This window comes from Hibiscus syriacus, unplaced genomic scaffold (assembly GCF_006381635.1).
Source record: "Hibiscus syriacus cultivar Baekdansim isolate YM2019G1 unplaced genomic scaffold, ASM638163v2 tig00110303_pilon, whole genome shotgun sequence".
Lineage (NCBI taxonomy): Eukaryota > Viridiplantae > Streptophyta > Magnoliopsida > Malvales > Malvaceae > Hibiscus > Hibiscus syriacus.
Window position 1 is genome coordinate 2,839,447 of NW_024062672.1, and position 17,476 is coordinate 2,856,922.

Sequence of the window (17,476 nt, forward strand, 5' to 3'; positions counted from 1 at the left end):
TTGGTATTAGACAGTAAATGTTGTTAAATTTTTACATTTGCCATTGTAATGTCACGTCTTGAAGTAGGGAACATAAATCCCACATCGAAAAACAGAAGGGAATTTCTAAAATTTACAAGTGGCTCGCTGTACATCCTATCAGACATTTTTTTGGAAAAGGATAACGATATCATGATCAGTGGTATCAAAACAACTCTTTAACTACTCTCTTTCACGTCGAGTGTCCTAGCGGACGAAGTAGGCAGCGTGGACAATCGTGATGATGACTCACAATGAGGATGTCACGAGATAAGTAGTGAACACACCGGAGAGAAATCCTAAAGTTTATAAACGGTGTAGATCTAAATAGTGATGCAAAGGACACTGTATAAATCAGAAATCAGTCCATTCTTTTTCTATAAAGTGATGCAAGTTGTTAAAGGAACAAAGATTTTCCATGTCTATCAATGTAATTCAACTCCATGAGTATGACCAAATGCACAAACCTATGTTAGAAAGAACATACATTTCATCGAAAGGTTCGAATACGGAACGGCTACAGACTGTTCTTGTTAGCAGCATGTAGTCAACCTTGTAAACGAAGCTCATAAACGAAAAATGACCGAATATAAAGATTGATCATAAGATCATTGGAGCATAAAATGATAATGCAATGGCAACTTTCGTGCAGTTGATTGATACATGATATCATTTTAAAAATGAAGAAACAAAATTGAATCACAAAATGAATGATAGTCAATACTCTCATGTATTTGCGTCAATGAATTCTCTGTATTCTTTCTTCATTTTGACCCCGGATACAGTCCTGTAAAACCAGGAAAAAGAGGAATTGGATGGAGGCAAGAAGTTTATTTTGACCCTTAGCATAGTATTAAATTGTGGCCGCAATGCAGCGTAATGGCCGCATCGTAACGTTTTTCAAGGTCACCGCGACACCACAACCACATCTAAAATCATATTTACTTTTAAGAAACAAATCACGCCGTAACGTCCGCAACCGCAATTTAGTACTATGATCCTTAGACGTTATAAAACTGATAGTGATGCATTTCTTTTGCAACAAGCCTACTCATCAATTAACAATATAACAAGTTTGTTTTTGCATATACATGAAAAAGGACAAGTTTAGCCAACCTGAGCATCTCTTTATTTTTGAAAAACTGCACACATGGTGTACCCATAATTCCAGCAGCTTCAGCAATTTCTGGATCTTCCTCGATATCGATTTCGATAAAATGTACACTCTGATCAAATTCATCAATCACCTGTAAATAGACAGATTTAGTGAAAGATAAGCAAAACAAAATTTCATTTTGCATGATATAATTTTGCATATAATTATAGATGTGTCAGATGCATGCGAAACTTTGTGAAACAATATGATATAATTTTTAACTTCCATCATAATCACACGGCTAATGATTCAGAGAATGAGATTTACACAAGCTTAGTAGTCTAATAATCTATGTAATCCTGAAACATAAAACCGGTAATAAATCACGTTGAAGATTTTGCAAATCAAGTCCAACTCGGCAAGCTAAACAGCATGAAGTTTGAACATATTAGGACTAATATACCGTGCTAAGAATTGGCTTCAAAGTCCGACATGGACCGCATGTTGGTGAAGTATATAATACACATTAAAGCCTTGGACTCTCGTGATACAACTTTCGCAAAGCATACTGAAATAGAATAAATGAATAATACTGGTTTATTGATAAGAAAAAATTGAAAACTGAAAACAAAAACAAATCTAGGCCTATTAGGTACAAACCTGGCCCTTATGCTTTGTGAGTGTAATGTCAAAACCTTCTTGAATATCTCTATCCGTCAGTTCTCTCTTGACCTCCTCAGTTTGAGGCTGCAAGATATATGATCATGATAAATATAATAAAAGCATGTGTGATATAACTCCGAAGGAGCTTAGTAAGGCCGATCATTGAGACAGTACAAAAATACTTGCAAAATATAATAAGAACACCGGAGTTGGCATTTGTTAGAAAGAAAAATACCTGATGAAACTCAACCAGAAGATCATTTCTAACAAGGTATCTTTCAACAGATAAAGCAGCAATGCATCCGGATCCAGAAGCAGTTACAGCTTGTCTCCACTCATGGTCCTGTTAATGAAATGAACCAATGGCGTTGCAAGACAAATTCATTATATACAGACTTCTTCAAAGACGTGAAGCCAGATGGTAGTTTAAATTCATCAGGTAACTCGAGCACCATCATGTTTCATGTCATGAAGAGAATGCAGTAAGCCTTCCAAGAACTCATCAATGGTCTTTTTCATGCAAGGAAACCATCAAAAGAAAATATTTAGTTTTCCATAGTTATATTTATGTTTCTTTGGGTCATCAGTAAGATCATGTATCGTACAGGAATACACATATTCGACACCACAAACTGAATATGGACAAATGGGAGGCTGACTACAAACATAAGGGAAAACTTAGGAAATATGAACATGCTCCTGTCAAACAAACGTCCATGCCCAACATTTCATGTCATGAAGAGAATGCAGTAAGCCTTCCAAGAACTCATCAATGGTCTTTTTCATGCAAGGAAACCATCAAAAGAAAATATTTAGTTTTCCATAGTTATATTTATGTTTCTTTGGGTCATCAGTAAGATCATGTATCGTACAGGAATACACATATTCGACACCACAAACTGAATATGGACAAATGGGAGGCTGACTACAAACATAAGGGAAAACTTAGGAAATATGAACATGCTCCTGTCAAACAAACGTCCATGCCCAACATTTATCCTAACAGAAACATGGGTTATAAATTGTCTTTCCCGCAGCAAATACAACAGAAGCAACACCCTACACCTAAGAACACTAGTTTTCTGAATCTAATACTATATGCATGGACATACATGTCAGACAGAAGCACTCTCTAGAAATCATATACACCATGAAAGATAAAATGACACTCCTTAAAACAATTCAATATATAGCAGGCTATGCAGTCTTGCCAAATAATCAGAATATTGGAAGAACTTTATGCTATAAATATTCAACCAAATTGATAATGGTTGACTAGGATTAATCCAATAATGACAATTCTTTATTATATAAATTGGAACTATATGTTAATTTTTTTACAAATCTGAAATCTAAAAGTTCTATTCATGAAAGCCAACATATCAATTTAGTTTCATCATTTTCAAATACTAGAGTGTCACTTAAATAGGCATTTATGAAAAATTCCCATCGTTATGAACCCGAGTTTGGGATCAAGTTACTGGGCAATGAACAGGAAATTCAGATTTTGAAGAAGGTTCTTCGACCTTTTCTCGTCCCCTATTTTTGCCTATGATGATGAAACTCTAAGGGAGTAGCCTACAACAAGTTGATGGATAAAGAAAACCTTATGAAATAAATAAAATTGAGAATAGATAATAGAGAATCATAGGAATAAGATAAACTTAAAAAAAATAAAAGATAAAATCAAAATCAAACCCCTTTGGCTCTTGGTTTCTTGCATGTCAGACCCATCCAACAGATTACAGATTATAAGAGAGAAATGAAAAGTAGACCAAAAATTTGACTTGTTGAGCTCATAACCGGTTTGAATCTTAGACACTGAAGAACAAAAAGAAAAGTTTCGCTCTCTCATTATTACAATTGGGTTACTCTTGTCCACCAACAACATATGTGAGCATTGCACTGTCATTTTCCTTGATGTTCCCTATATTGTACCTACTTCAACTGATGATGCTAGAGCAATCCTTAGATTCTTTAATGCCCATACCAAGGTATTACGAAATATTCCAAACACAAGCATTTATGATTTTTAATTAATACTCCTATATTTTTGAAATGCTAAGGCGAACATACCATAAATTCAGGCATTGCTGACACACAAGTCAATGTTTTGAGGAGATGAGATATTTGTTAACTGGTCCCAAACTAATATGATATAAGAGGAAGATTACCTGCACGTCTCCTGCTGCAAAGACACCTTCAACAGAAGTCTTAGCAGTACCCTCCTCAACTATCACGTATCCTGAGCTGTCAAGTTTTACTTGACCTTGCAACAGCTGGCTATTTGGTGAATGTCCTATACCATAAAACAAGCCCTTTGCTTCGAGCACAGATTCCTCCCCTGTATCAACTCTTCTGGTTAGTATGCTGGACATTTGACCTTTCGTATTGCTAACAACATCCACGGCCTCTACATTGAAGTGCAAGGTGATATTTTGGATTGTCGTAAACTCTGAAACATTCGTGTTAATTACTTGTTAAACAAACATTCAGGGAGTTAAACTCGACAAGCAAAATGTTCATTAGTACACGATGCACCACAATCAAGGTAGCAATTAGAATGACCACGAGAAATTTCAATTAGAACTAAACCACTGACTTCATTCAAATATAAGAACAAAAGTGATGAAAAAATCAAATCACCACAAATTCCATTACATCATGGCCTAAGCTTTTGGATAATTCATTCTTGAGAAATTTCAAATAATATAAAAAGTTTTAAACAGAATAGTTCAATAAATTTCATGAAGGTCATGCTTTGATAAAATTTCCTAGGTTCCCATGACCAAAGCAAACAACTTGTAAAGTCACGCAGATATGAGATAGCATCAACTTCTATGATGATCACCATGACTATAAAATGATAGAAGCAACTTCTTTATATTAGCTAGCATTTCCCCAACACAACTAGCATAACAAGCCAGTATCCTATTTTGTGTCTGTATACTTTCTAAACATCACCATACCACTTCCAACAAAAAATTCAAATTTCTACTCCATTCACTTTGATTCATTCCGACATATGGGGTTCGGATTTGTTACCTTCATTGATGATTGTATAAGGATCACATGGGCCTATTTGATGAAAACAAGTCTGAAGTTCCAATTATATGTACACATTGTCAAAGGTTATGAAGAATCAATTTGGAGTCAACATTCAAACCTTGGGACCTAACAATGGAAGAGAATATTTCAACCAAAGAGCTAATGACATACTTATCAAACAAAGGCATTCTACACAAACCAACTTGCATTGAGGCTCCTAAGCAAGATGGTGATGCTTAAAGAAAGGATAGACATTTTCTTGAAGTTGCTCGCCTTTCTTGTTTTAAAAGTGTACCAAAGTTTTGTTCATTAGAAAGGATAGACATTTTTCTTGAAGTTGCTCGCCTTTCTTGTTTTAAAATCATTCATTATAACAACTTATTTAATCAAAAAGATGACTACCAGAGTCCTCTAAGATCATAGTGCTATCGAGAAATTAATAAACTTTTGAGATTTAAAATTTTTCCTAGAATCTCTTTGGTTATACTGTGCCTCATTTGAATGATTTGGTTGATAGTTTTATTGTCCCTCAAATTGAGGAAATAGATTGTCACTATAATTAATGAGGAATTAGTGGCTTCAAGACATATTTTTATAAATTCTAGCAAGTTATGGTTATGGAGGAAAATCATAGAGTTTTTCTCGTTGAAATTTTAAATCTCAAATTCTATCTTCATCTGATCTCTGAAATTCTACAAGGTACCGAAGCTTGACTTGGAGAAATCGAAAGCCAAAATTTTGGAAATAAACTAAAGTTTAAACTAAATTTTAGGATCATAAGAAAATTATAACTTAAAAACAACTTGGTTGATTAAATTCATTTCCGAAATCCTTCAGATTTATTGACTAATAGTCCTAGCTCCTTTCAAATAACAATAAAGCCAAAAAAAGCTGCTTAATTATTTTTTGTTTATAATCAAAATTAGAAATGTTCAATTCGATGAAATTTTCTAATATACTTGTTTTTAAAAATGTTTAACTATCTTTTAAAATGAACTAATATTTATTTTTTAGAAGAAATTAAATAAATTTGAATTTTCAACTGATAGGATTTTTCTTAAAAAAATTACATGAAACCATTAAAATTTGACCCATCAAAAAATTGAGTCGGATTAAACTAGAATCGACTTTTTTTCAAATCCGTTTTTGGTTTGGCCTAAAAAAATAATTATTGTTTATTTGAATAAATTTTTTAAATAACATATAGTTGTTTATTTGAATTTTTATCAAATCAGAAGAACAGTCGAGATTTCAACAAGTCAAAATAAAATAAATGTTCCATATAACATGAGAATGAATTATTATGTTATTATTAAAAAGGCAAAATACAAGTTGGTGAAATCTTTGTCAAATTTTGAAGAATTTATTGATTTTTTTAAAAAAAAATTATAATTTAAAAAGTAAATTATGAATTTTCATATATTTTCAAAAGTTTTCTAATTTTTTAAAATTATTGTTTAGAATATGGAAAATTATCAAAATAAAAAATTTTAGTTAAAATTGAGGGACCAAAGAGATATTAATCATTAAGTTAATGTAACCGTTCAAAAAGTTTAATGACCCAAAAAGATCATTAGAGTATAGTTTAGCAATCTTTGGAACACTTTACCCAAAAAATCAAAGACAAAGTCCACCAGAGGTCATTGAAGTTTGGAATATGCTCAATGATCGTTTTGGTCCATGAACTTCAAACATTACAAAATGATCATTAATTTAAACAGTTACAAAACGGTCATTAAATTTTGTCAAACAATTAAAATTAGTCATTAAATTTATCAAACTTTACAATTATTAAATCGCAATGACCATTTTGTAACATTCGATAAATTTAAGGACCATTTTGTAACTTTTCAAAGCTCGGTGACCAAAAAGATCATTTTCGCATAGTTTAGTGACACCCTGGTGTATTTTACCCAAAATAAAATATGGTCCACATATTAATTACAACAATTTGAGCATCCTCTAACATATGCAAGAAAGGCATACCATGTGGATTTATATCACAACAATTGCACATAAACATCTAAGCAACTTCAAAACCATGATTAAATTACGATGTAAAATAGTGGCCATAAAACTTTAAACATAAATAGAGTTTGTAAAACTCACCTATCTTGCATTACTACAAAAATACCTTCGGTTTTCGTTGTATCCGGCGACGGTTGGGGTTCTCCGATGACAGAGTAAGCTTCTTTCCTCTCTTCTCTCCTTTTTTTTTCTTGCTGCGTTGATGTTGACTGAGATCGTTGGTATATTTTTTAGTATATCTTTTTTTTTTCTCTGTTTTTTTTTCTCCATCTCTCTGTGTTCTCTGTCTCTCCGTTTTTTTTTTCTGTTTTTTAGTATATCTTTTATAGCCACCACCGGTGTGGCCATCGGACCGGTCCGAAGATGGGGTCTCGGTGAATCACCGGACTACCAGTGGTGACTCACCCCGTAGCATGGCGTGGACGGCTGGCGTTGGAGCTTCTGGAGCCTTCGGTTGGGACGTGGCAGCGGCGGAGGCGGCGAGATAGCAGCGGCGGCCGCGTGTCCCTAGGGTATCAGACCCTAGGGTTTCCATCTGGGGCAATCTGGACCGTTGGATCTCTTAGATCCAACGGCTGTGATGAGGCGGCCGGCTAGATTAGGGTTAGGAAATCCTAACTGAAACCTCCAAATGTTTAGGGTTTCTGGTTTGTTCTGGACCGGTTCTGGTTTGTTTGTAACTGGGCCGGTCCATTTGTAATTGGCCTGTAATTAATTATTTATATATTATTAATATATTTTAATAATAATAATAATAATAATGATAATAATATAATAATAATAATAAATATAATGGATAAAAAATTAGTATCTTCAGCTGCCCCTCTTTGCTCATTCTTGTGTTAACAAGAATAGGGCAAAGATGAAAGATAATAAATTTTTTATCCATTTGGCTTTACTTGATCATAATGGATATATTGAATAAATTCTTCTCTCTCTCCAGATGAGTTCTTCTTATTATGAACTTTTTGCTGGGGATGATGATGACCTCCTTTCTGTGATAGAGTCATTCAAAAGGTTGAATAAGCTCTTGATGAGTTCTTCTTATTATGAACTTTCTCTAGAAAGGCTGATGCTAATCTATCTCCTTCTGTGATAGAATTATGCAAAAAGTTGAACAGTTCTTCTTATTATGAACTTCTTCTTTCTTCTTCAGATGAGTTCTTCTCATTATGAACTTCTCTGGAAAAGATAATCCATCAATTGATGAATTCAGGTAAAAGGTTGAACAAATTCTTCTCATTATGAACTTCTTCTTCCTTCTTCAGATGAGTTCTTCTCATTATGAACTTCTCTGGAAAAGCTGATCCATCAATTGATGAATTCAAACCAAAAGGTTGAACAAATTCTTCTTATTATGAACTTCTTCTTCCTTCTTCAGATGAGTTCTTCTCATTATGAACTTTCTCTGGAAAAATAATCCATCATTTGATGAATTTAGGTAAAAGGTTGAACAAATTTTTCTCATTATGAACTTCTTCTTCCTTCTTCAGATGACGAGTTCTTCTCATTATGAACTCTTCCTGGCAATGTTGATCCCTCAAATGATGAATTCAAACCAAAAGGTTGAACAAATTCTTCTTATTATGAACTTCTTCTTCCTTCTTCAGATGAGTTCTCATTATGAACTTTCTCTGAAAAAAATAATCCATCAATTTGATGAATTTAGGTAAAAGGTTGAACAAATTCTTCTCATTATGAACTTCTTCTTCCTTCTTCAGATGAGTTCTTTCATTATGAACCTTTTCTGGAAAAGCTAATCTATCAAATGATAGATTTGAATCTTTGCTAAAATCTTTGAAATTCCTGTTAAAAATTCAACAAGAATAAAAATGAATGAAAATGCATCTATTTTTGAAAATGCCTAAATATGATGCATGAATGTTAATTTATTTGATTTCAGATTGGTGAATTGAGTATTTCTTCAATTGTAAAAACCCAATAGATCTTTCTTCTTCAAATCAGAATATCATCTTTGACAAATGTAGATATAATGTCATAAAATCTCTTGAGAATAAAACTCAATAGTATAAGCTTTTGAAAAGCTTGCATTCAAGCAACATGTTGATTCTGATAACAACTCATCTGATTATGAAGTGACCTTTCAAGATGATTTCACAGATACCGAGAAATCTTGAATTCTGATTCTGATGAGGAGAATAAACTGTTATACTTGACAAAAATGGGATTCTCAGATGCTGAAATTCAATAGCCCTAGAGAAATGTGGTCCAGATTCATCAATTGCAGAATTGGCAAATTTTATATGTGCTGCTTAAATGACTAAGGCTGCTGATGCACTTCTTCTAGTAAAGATAGGAAGTTATGCAATGATCCCAATTACAAGCAAAGGCAAAACTTGGGCTATGATTTTTGAAAAGGAAGAAGCAGAAGAAGCTTGAAAAGAAGCTTCTTAATGAAGATGATCATGCAGTTCATCTTTCAATTCCAACGATCGGTTCTGGGGTTCCTACTGAATCAGATCAGATAACTCAAAGAACACTTCCAGAAGATGCTATTGGGTCTCCTTCATATTTCTAAATTCAATAACTAGTTTTACCAAACCAGATCAGATAACTCAAAGAACACTTCCAGAAGATGCTATGAGCACATTCATCTTTCAAAATTCAATGATTGGTTCTGTCTAACCAGATCAGATAACTCAAAGAACACTTCCAGAAGATGCTATGAGCACATTCATCTTCTAAATTCAATGATTGGTTCTGTCAACCAGATCAGATAACTCAAAGAACACTTCCAGAAGATGCTATGAGCACATTCATCTTCTAAATTCATGATTGGTTCTGTCTAACCAGATCAGATAACTCAAGAACACTTCCAGAAGATGCTATTGGGTCTCCTTCATCTTTCTAAATTCAATAACTAGTTTTACCAAACCAGATCAGATAACTCAAAGAACACTTCCAGAAGATGCTATGAGCACATTCATCTTCCAAAATTCAATGATTGGTTCTGTCTAACCAGATCAGATAACTCAAAGAACACTTCCAGAAGATGTATTGGGTCTCCTTCATCTTTCTAAATTCAATAAACTAGTTTTACCAAACCAGATCAGATAACTCAAAGAACACTTCCAGAAGATGCTATGAGCACATTCATCTGTTCCAGTTAATGTTTGGACTGGGATATCACAGTACTTATTAGATGTAGAGCCAGATTTTGTAGATTCGAAGCATTTTCATGCTACTACACTGAAAAGGGCTTATTCATAATTCTGCCAATTAAGAACATATTTCTCTTATTCTGTTTCCTCCATGTGCTGATGCTTTTCCATTGACAAAGAAATGATGGCCTTCTTGAAATCCAAGAACAAAGTTTACCTGTTTATAAACATGTACATGAAGTGCCAAATTGACAGAAATGATCTGTAAGGCTCTTGAAGCTTATGACAAAGAGCCACATTCGAGTGTCCAGAAGTATGTTCTTGATGAGTGTTGAAAATGGAATCTAGTATGGGTTGGAAGGAATAAAGTTGCTCCACTTGAACCTGATGAGGTGGAAATGCTTCTAGGTTTCCTTAAAAACATACACAAGGATCTGTATAGAGACATGTTTCCCAGTGATATCAATGTCTTGTTTCTTTTTGCTGGAATCAGTGCTACAGGTCACCTTCTACTGTCTTAGTATATCTTTGAAAACAGATATGCAAGAACTGAATGGTGATTGGTTGGAGCAATTGATGAGTAGATTTGGCGGATTCGACCTTGTTGTCGGTAGCATCCCGTGTAACAATCTAATGTTCATGGTTTTAAGATGGTGATGATTTGCTTACTTATATTCCTGCTTTTAAAAAGTATTAACATAAAGTGATATTTAGAAATCTTTAAATTATTTCAAAATTATGTTAATTCATATAAAAGAATAAATTGAATTTTCGAAAATAAATTGAATCACAAATAAATTGAACTTGAAATAGATAGAATTGTATTCAAAGTTCTGGCAAGCATAAGAATGATAAAATTCAAATGTCTCAACAAATTATAAGCATAAGTATTTCTAAATTAATCAAGTTGACACAATTAGAGAAATGATGTAAGCTTTTGTCTGGAAGATCTCAAACGTTGTTGAAATGCTTGTAGATGTGAAGTTCTTCCAAACTGTCAAATCTAAGAGGGTTCAATTGCCCGATGCCTAATATCAACCTGCATTGAGCCGCCTTTTCAGGTTTTCAACTCAAATCCTTCCTTTGGTTACAAGATGCCCTTTGCGGGTTTTCACCTTGACCCCCTTTCTTTTTCTTCTTTTTCTCTTTTTTCTTTTTTCTATTTTTTTTTATTTATTTTTCTTTATTTTTCTTTTATTTATTTTTTCTTCAAGCATAATATTTCTTGACAGAATCTGAGTTTATTGGATTTCTCAGAATTTTTCCATCCATTTCTGCCAAGATCAATGCTCCTCCGGAAAAGGTCTTTTTTACAACATATGGCCCTTCCCAATTAGGCATCCATTTCCCACGGAAATCTTTATGTATAGGCAAGATTTTTTTTAATACTAGATCACCCTCTTGGAATTCTCTTGGATGTACTTTTTTGTCATGAGACTTCATCATCCGTTTTTGATACATCTGTCCATGGCAAATAGCTTTCAATCTTTTCTCTTCAATAAGGTTCAATTGATCAAATCTAGCTTGGATCCATTCAGATTCATCCAATTTTGTTTCTCTCAATATTCGAAGCGATGGAATCTCAACTTCAATTGGTAAGACTGCTTCCATCCCGTAAACTAAAGAAAAAGGCGTTGCCCCAGTAGATGTTCGAACCGTAGTTCTGTATGCATATAGAGCAAAAGGTAACTTTTCGTGCCAATCTTTGTAAGTTTCAGTGGTCTTTGTAATGATTCTCTTGATGTGTTTGCTGCTTCAACTGCCCCATTCATCTTTGGCGATATGCCACTGAATTTGAATGTTTGATCTTAAACTGTGCACAAAGTTCGGTCATCATTTTGTTGTTCAGGTTCATAGCATTATATGTAATGATCCTTTCTGGTAGGCCATACCGGCAAACTCTCTTTTTCTTTGAATTTGCAGACTGTGGACCTCTTAATATTGGTATATGAAGCAGCTTCAACCCATTTGGTAAAATAATCAATTGCCACAAGGATGAAGCAATGTCCATTCGATGCTTTTGGTGTGATTGCCCCAATGCATCTATTCCCCACATAGAAAATGGCCAGGGTGCTGTCATTACATGTAAAGGAGATGGGGGTACATGAATCTTGTCTGCATATATCTGGCATTTATGACATTTCCTTGCATAATCAATGCAATATGTGTACATAGTAGCCCAATAATATCCATATCTCATTATTTTTCTGGCCATGGAAAGACCATTTGCATGTGTTCCACATATTCCACTGTGTACTTCTTCAATGACGTTTCGAGCTTCGCTGGTATTTAAACATCTCAATAGCATTTGATCATTGCTTCTTCTATACAATCTCGCCATCAAGAAAATATCCAGCAGCCATTCTCAAGGTTCTTTTATCAATTTCCGATGCATTTGGTGGATACTTGATTTTTGATATATTGCAGAATATCATAATACCATGGTTACCATCTACTTTCTTCTTCCACACTAACAATGTGCAGGAATTTCATATACTTGCATTTTGATTGGCATCATATCAACTTTCTTGGTTGCTTGAAACATAGCAGCTAATGTAGCCAAAGCATCTGTCATTTGATTTTCTTCTCGAGGGAGATAATTGAAGGTAACTCTCTCAAATTCTTTCACTAATTCGAGGGTAAAATTTCAGTATTCCAACAATTTGGGATCTTTTGTTTCCCATTTCCTCTCAATTGATACACCACCAAGGATGAATCTCCATATCTTGAGAAATTTGATTTTTCTTTCTATAGCTGCTTTCAACCCCATGACACAAGCTTCGTATTCCGCCATGTTATTGGTGCAAAAGAATTCCAGTCTACTTGTAAAGGGTAATAAATATTTTCTGGAGAAAATTAACACTCCCCCGATTCCTCGTCCCAAAGCATTAGATGCTCCGTCAAAGTAAAGCTTCCAAGTTGCAAATTCATCATTTGTTCTGACTTCTTCATTCAGGATATGCACAACAGATCTTCATCGGGAAAATTGAAGTTCAAAGGGCTGATAATCATTTGATACACGACTGGCCAGAAAATCAGCTATGACACTTCCTTTTATTGCTTTTTGGTTGACATATACAATATCAAACTCAGATAATAACATCTGCCATCTAGCCATTCTGCCTGTCAAAGCTGGTGATTCCATTAAGAATTTCAAAGGATCAAGTTTTGAATCAACCAAGTAGTATGGTATACATATATGTCTGAGTCTTCGAGTAGTCCACACCAAAGCACAACATAATTTTTGTATTGGTGGATATCGAATTTCACAATCGGTAAATTTCTTGCTCAGATATAAATAGCTTTTTCTTTTCTTCCAGATTCATCATACTGTCCTAGTACACATCCCATCGAATTTTCGAAGACCGTCAAATAGAGAATTAATGGTCTATCAGGCATTGGTGATACTAAAATTGGGGCATTGGATAAATATTTCTTAATAATATCCAAAGTTTCTTGACATTCTTCATTCCAGACTTCAGGATTGTTCTTTCGAAGTAATTTGAACACTGGATCACATTTGTCAGTTAATTGAGAAATGAACCGAGATATATAATTTAATCTTCCCAAAAAGCCTCGAACTTCTTTTTTTTGTATTGGGTGGTGGAAGATCTTGAATTGCTTTTACTTTATCTGGATCAATCTCGATTCCTTTTTTGCTGACCACAAATCCCAAAAGTTTTCCGAAAGTTACCCCAAAAGTGCATTTAGCGGGGTTGAGCTTTAATTGATACTTCCTCAATCTCTGGAAAAGCTTCCTCAATTTTGAATATGTTCTTCTTCAGTTCGGGATTTGGCAATCATGTCATCTACATATACTTCAATCTCTTTGTGCATCATGTCATGAAACAAAGTTACCATGGCTCTTTGATATGTTGCCCCTGCATTTTTCAATCCAATGGCATCACTTTATAACAGAATGTGCCCCACATGATATAAATGTTGTTTTTTCCATGTCTTCAGGATTCATTTTTATCTGATTATATCCTGAAAATCCATCCATGAATGAAAACCATGTATGTCTGCAGTATTGTCCACCAATGTGTCTATGGGGTAATGGAAAACTATCTTTTGGACTAGCTTTGTTGAGATCTCTGTAATCCACACACATTCGAACCTTCCCATTTTTCTTTGGTACGGGCACAATGTTGGCTACCCATTCTGGATATTTAGATGCCTGTAGGAAACATGCATTGATCTGTTTCATCACTTCTTCTTTGATTGCAACAACATTTCTGGCCTCATTCGTCTGAGCTTTTGTTGGACTGGTTTATATTCTGGATTGATTGGAAGCTTGTGTATCACTATATCTGTGCTTAAACCAGGCATATCTTGATAAGACCAGGCAAAGATATCTTTGAACTCTTGAAGGAGATTTATCAATTCTTGTTTTATCTGGATTGTCAGAGTAGTACCAATTTTCACCTCTTTTATTTCTTCATCTGTTCCCAAATTCACAGTCTCAATCTCTTCTTTGTGGGGTAGAATTTGTTTGTCTTCTTTTTCTACCAATCTTAATAGTTCAGCAGGAACATCACATTCCAGTTCATCCTCACAACCATTGATTTCTTCCAGACATATAGGCTGCTCTAAATTTATCAATGGGTTAAATTTAGGAATACACATGCTATTAACATGGTGACACCTGCAAATTTAAGTCGGACATATTTCTGAAAGAATATAGTAAATTTATGAAATAAATAAATGTAAAAAATGTAAAAAAAAATGTAAAGAATGATTGCCATATGAAAATTTTAAAGAAAATTTCTTATATTTAATATAATTTCTTTTACAAGATAACAAAAAGTTTTCATATTTTTGAACTAAACATAAAGATTAGTTCTGAATATTACTCTGCGTCAATATTAAAAACTATAGGAAGATCTTCAGTAGTCCAACTGGTGAGTGTTTCTCCAGGAAGACATGGTCGAATCCTATCCAAGTATTTGCCAGTTTTGTTGTCATTCATGATCATGTTGATAAATAATCCATTCATAGCTTCTTCGACTATGTCTTGATATTTCGTCAACTTTTTCTTCTTTAAAGGCTTCAACAAGCTGCTGTTCTACATTAATTGTTCCCCCTGATCTGAATATGGTCTTCAACTGTGGGAAAGACATGTGTTTCCAAAGGATTTCACCTCCTTTCAATTTTGCCTTTCTGTCTTCACATCTTCTTTTCATCTCTTTGTTCTTTTGCTGAAAATTGGGCTTAAACCCTAGCCCAAAACGATCTTTTTTCATCTTTATACTGATAGGAACTGAAATCCCTTGAAGATTCTTTCCTAGACCTTTCCCAGCTTTAGCTCCGATGTCTAAAGTTTGTTGTACTGTCATCTTGGTGCAATCAGACAATCTGGGATATGGAATTTTATTTCCTTCTGCAATAAAGGTTGCATTTACAAATTCAAGAGCTCGAAAAGAGCATTCAAGAGCATCATCATTGGTGTCGATATATGGAACATCGCTTGTTACAGACGCAATGATTTCTTCTTCAGCACCGACGCATATTAGTTGTCCATCAACAACAAATTTCAATTTCTGATGTAATGAAGAAGGAACGGCTCCTGCTGAATGAATCCATGGCCTCCCTAATAGACAATTATATGTGGGGTGGATGTCCATCACCACAAAGTCGATATTGTACACGACTGGGCCAATTAACAACGGTATTTCCATTTTCCCAAGCACTTCTTTTTGAGTACCATCAAATGCTCGTACTACATTCTGATAACTCTTCATGTGTGATTGATCCAGAGGCATTCTTTGAAGTGTGACTGGAGGCATCAAGTTGAGAGCGGATTCATTGTCAATCAATACTCCTGGCAATACATGACCCTGACAATGTGTCGTGATGTTCAAAGCTTTTACTGACCCCCATTCCGCCTTCTGGTATTTCATCATCCGTGAACGTTATATAATTGTCAGCGGATATATGTCCCACAATTCGGTCATGTTTATTGAGGGATATATCTTCAGGGATGAATGTTTGATTGAGAATTTTCATCAAAGCATTTCTATGTGCTTCTGAATTCATCAATAGATCAAGAATAGAAATTCTCGCTTGTTGTTTGTGTAGTTGTTCAACCACACTATACTCACTATGTTTCAAAATTTCAAAAATTCTTGAGCTTGTTTTTCTGTCACAGGCTCATTGAATGCTGGAGGGGATTCATCATCAAATACCTTCTGAGGTATTGCTATGGCTTTTCCTTTGGCTTTCACTTGTTCTGAAGCATTGGATGTTTCGGGAGAGTAACATCTCCCACTTCTCGTAAAGAAACCGACTTCGCTCACTGCTTCAGACTTCGATGTTGTACTCAAACTCTGTTTTTTCTTTCTGTTTTTCTAGAGAAACAGATCCTCCTACATTGAAACATTGTAGTATAATTCCAAGGTACCCTGCGGGTATCTTTGTATGGAAATGGTAGAGGAGTGGTGATAACTACTTTCGGCTTTATTGGTGCAGGAATCACCGTAGATGATTTCACATTAATGATCACAGGATCATTTATTCTTTGACTAGGTTTAGAATCCTCTGATGAGCAAACATCATCTTCTTTTTTTCCTGGTTCTTCTTCAAAGAATTCTATTTCTCTATTGTTCATCAATTTTTGCACCAATCCCTAAACTCAGGACATAGTTGAATTTTATGCCCTTTCTCCTGATGATATTCACAATAATTCTTGCCTTCATTATGCTTTGGCTTGAATTGTTGTGGAATTATACCGGCTAAAGAGAATTGTTGGAATACCCAAACAAACGGAGATTTAATTTCTGGAAGACAGAAAAGGTTTCATACCGACGCTTTAATACGGATTACTCACCATTAAAAGAATTTCTAGAGCAGGAATGGCCGAAAGAAATTAAGAAAGATATGTAGATTAATGCCTTTCGAAATCTGCAAAGCAATGACATTGTTTGGCGAGCCCCGTGGCAAATACAAAGGGAATTCATTTACAAATGTCGAAATTACAACTGGATAATGTTGCTCGGATTATGGGGATGAATTGGATATGCACCACTTCTGGTCATAAGACAGTATGAAGGTCGTCAATTTGTACCTGTCACTGCTGGATTACAGTCATCTGAATTCACATTCCACAGCAAAAATTATAAAAGAAGTATTATGGAAGCCGTTACAGCTTGGAAAACAATTTTTTGTATCCGAGCTAAAGCAGCAAAAGAAATGCTAACTCCTGATTATGAAGAATGGAGATCTGTCAGAAAAAAACGAAAATATTCCTTTACCAGATCAAAATGAGGATATCTCTATGGAAGATCGCATTAAGGTGGTTCCGTCAGAGATTGAAATCTTGAGAGCTGAGTTTGAAGCAGAAAGAGAAGGCTGGTTGAAAGAATTAGAACAAATGAGACAAGATAAAGCTATATTGGGGGTTGACATTGAATTTCATTCATCACAATGTGCAATGTTGAGAAAAGATAAAGAAAAAGGTGAGGATGAGTACAGAGCTTACAAAAATTACCAGGTTATAAATCCC

General features: G+C 34.6%; 1 pseudogene; it reads right to left on the bottom strand.

The window, feature by feature from the left end:
- Window positions 1-488: 488 nt before the first annotated feature.
- LOC120116802 overlaps window positions 489-17,476 on the bottom strand; it is a 37,384-nt pseudogene continuing 20,396 nt past the window's right edge.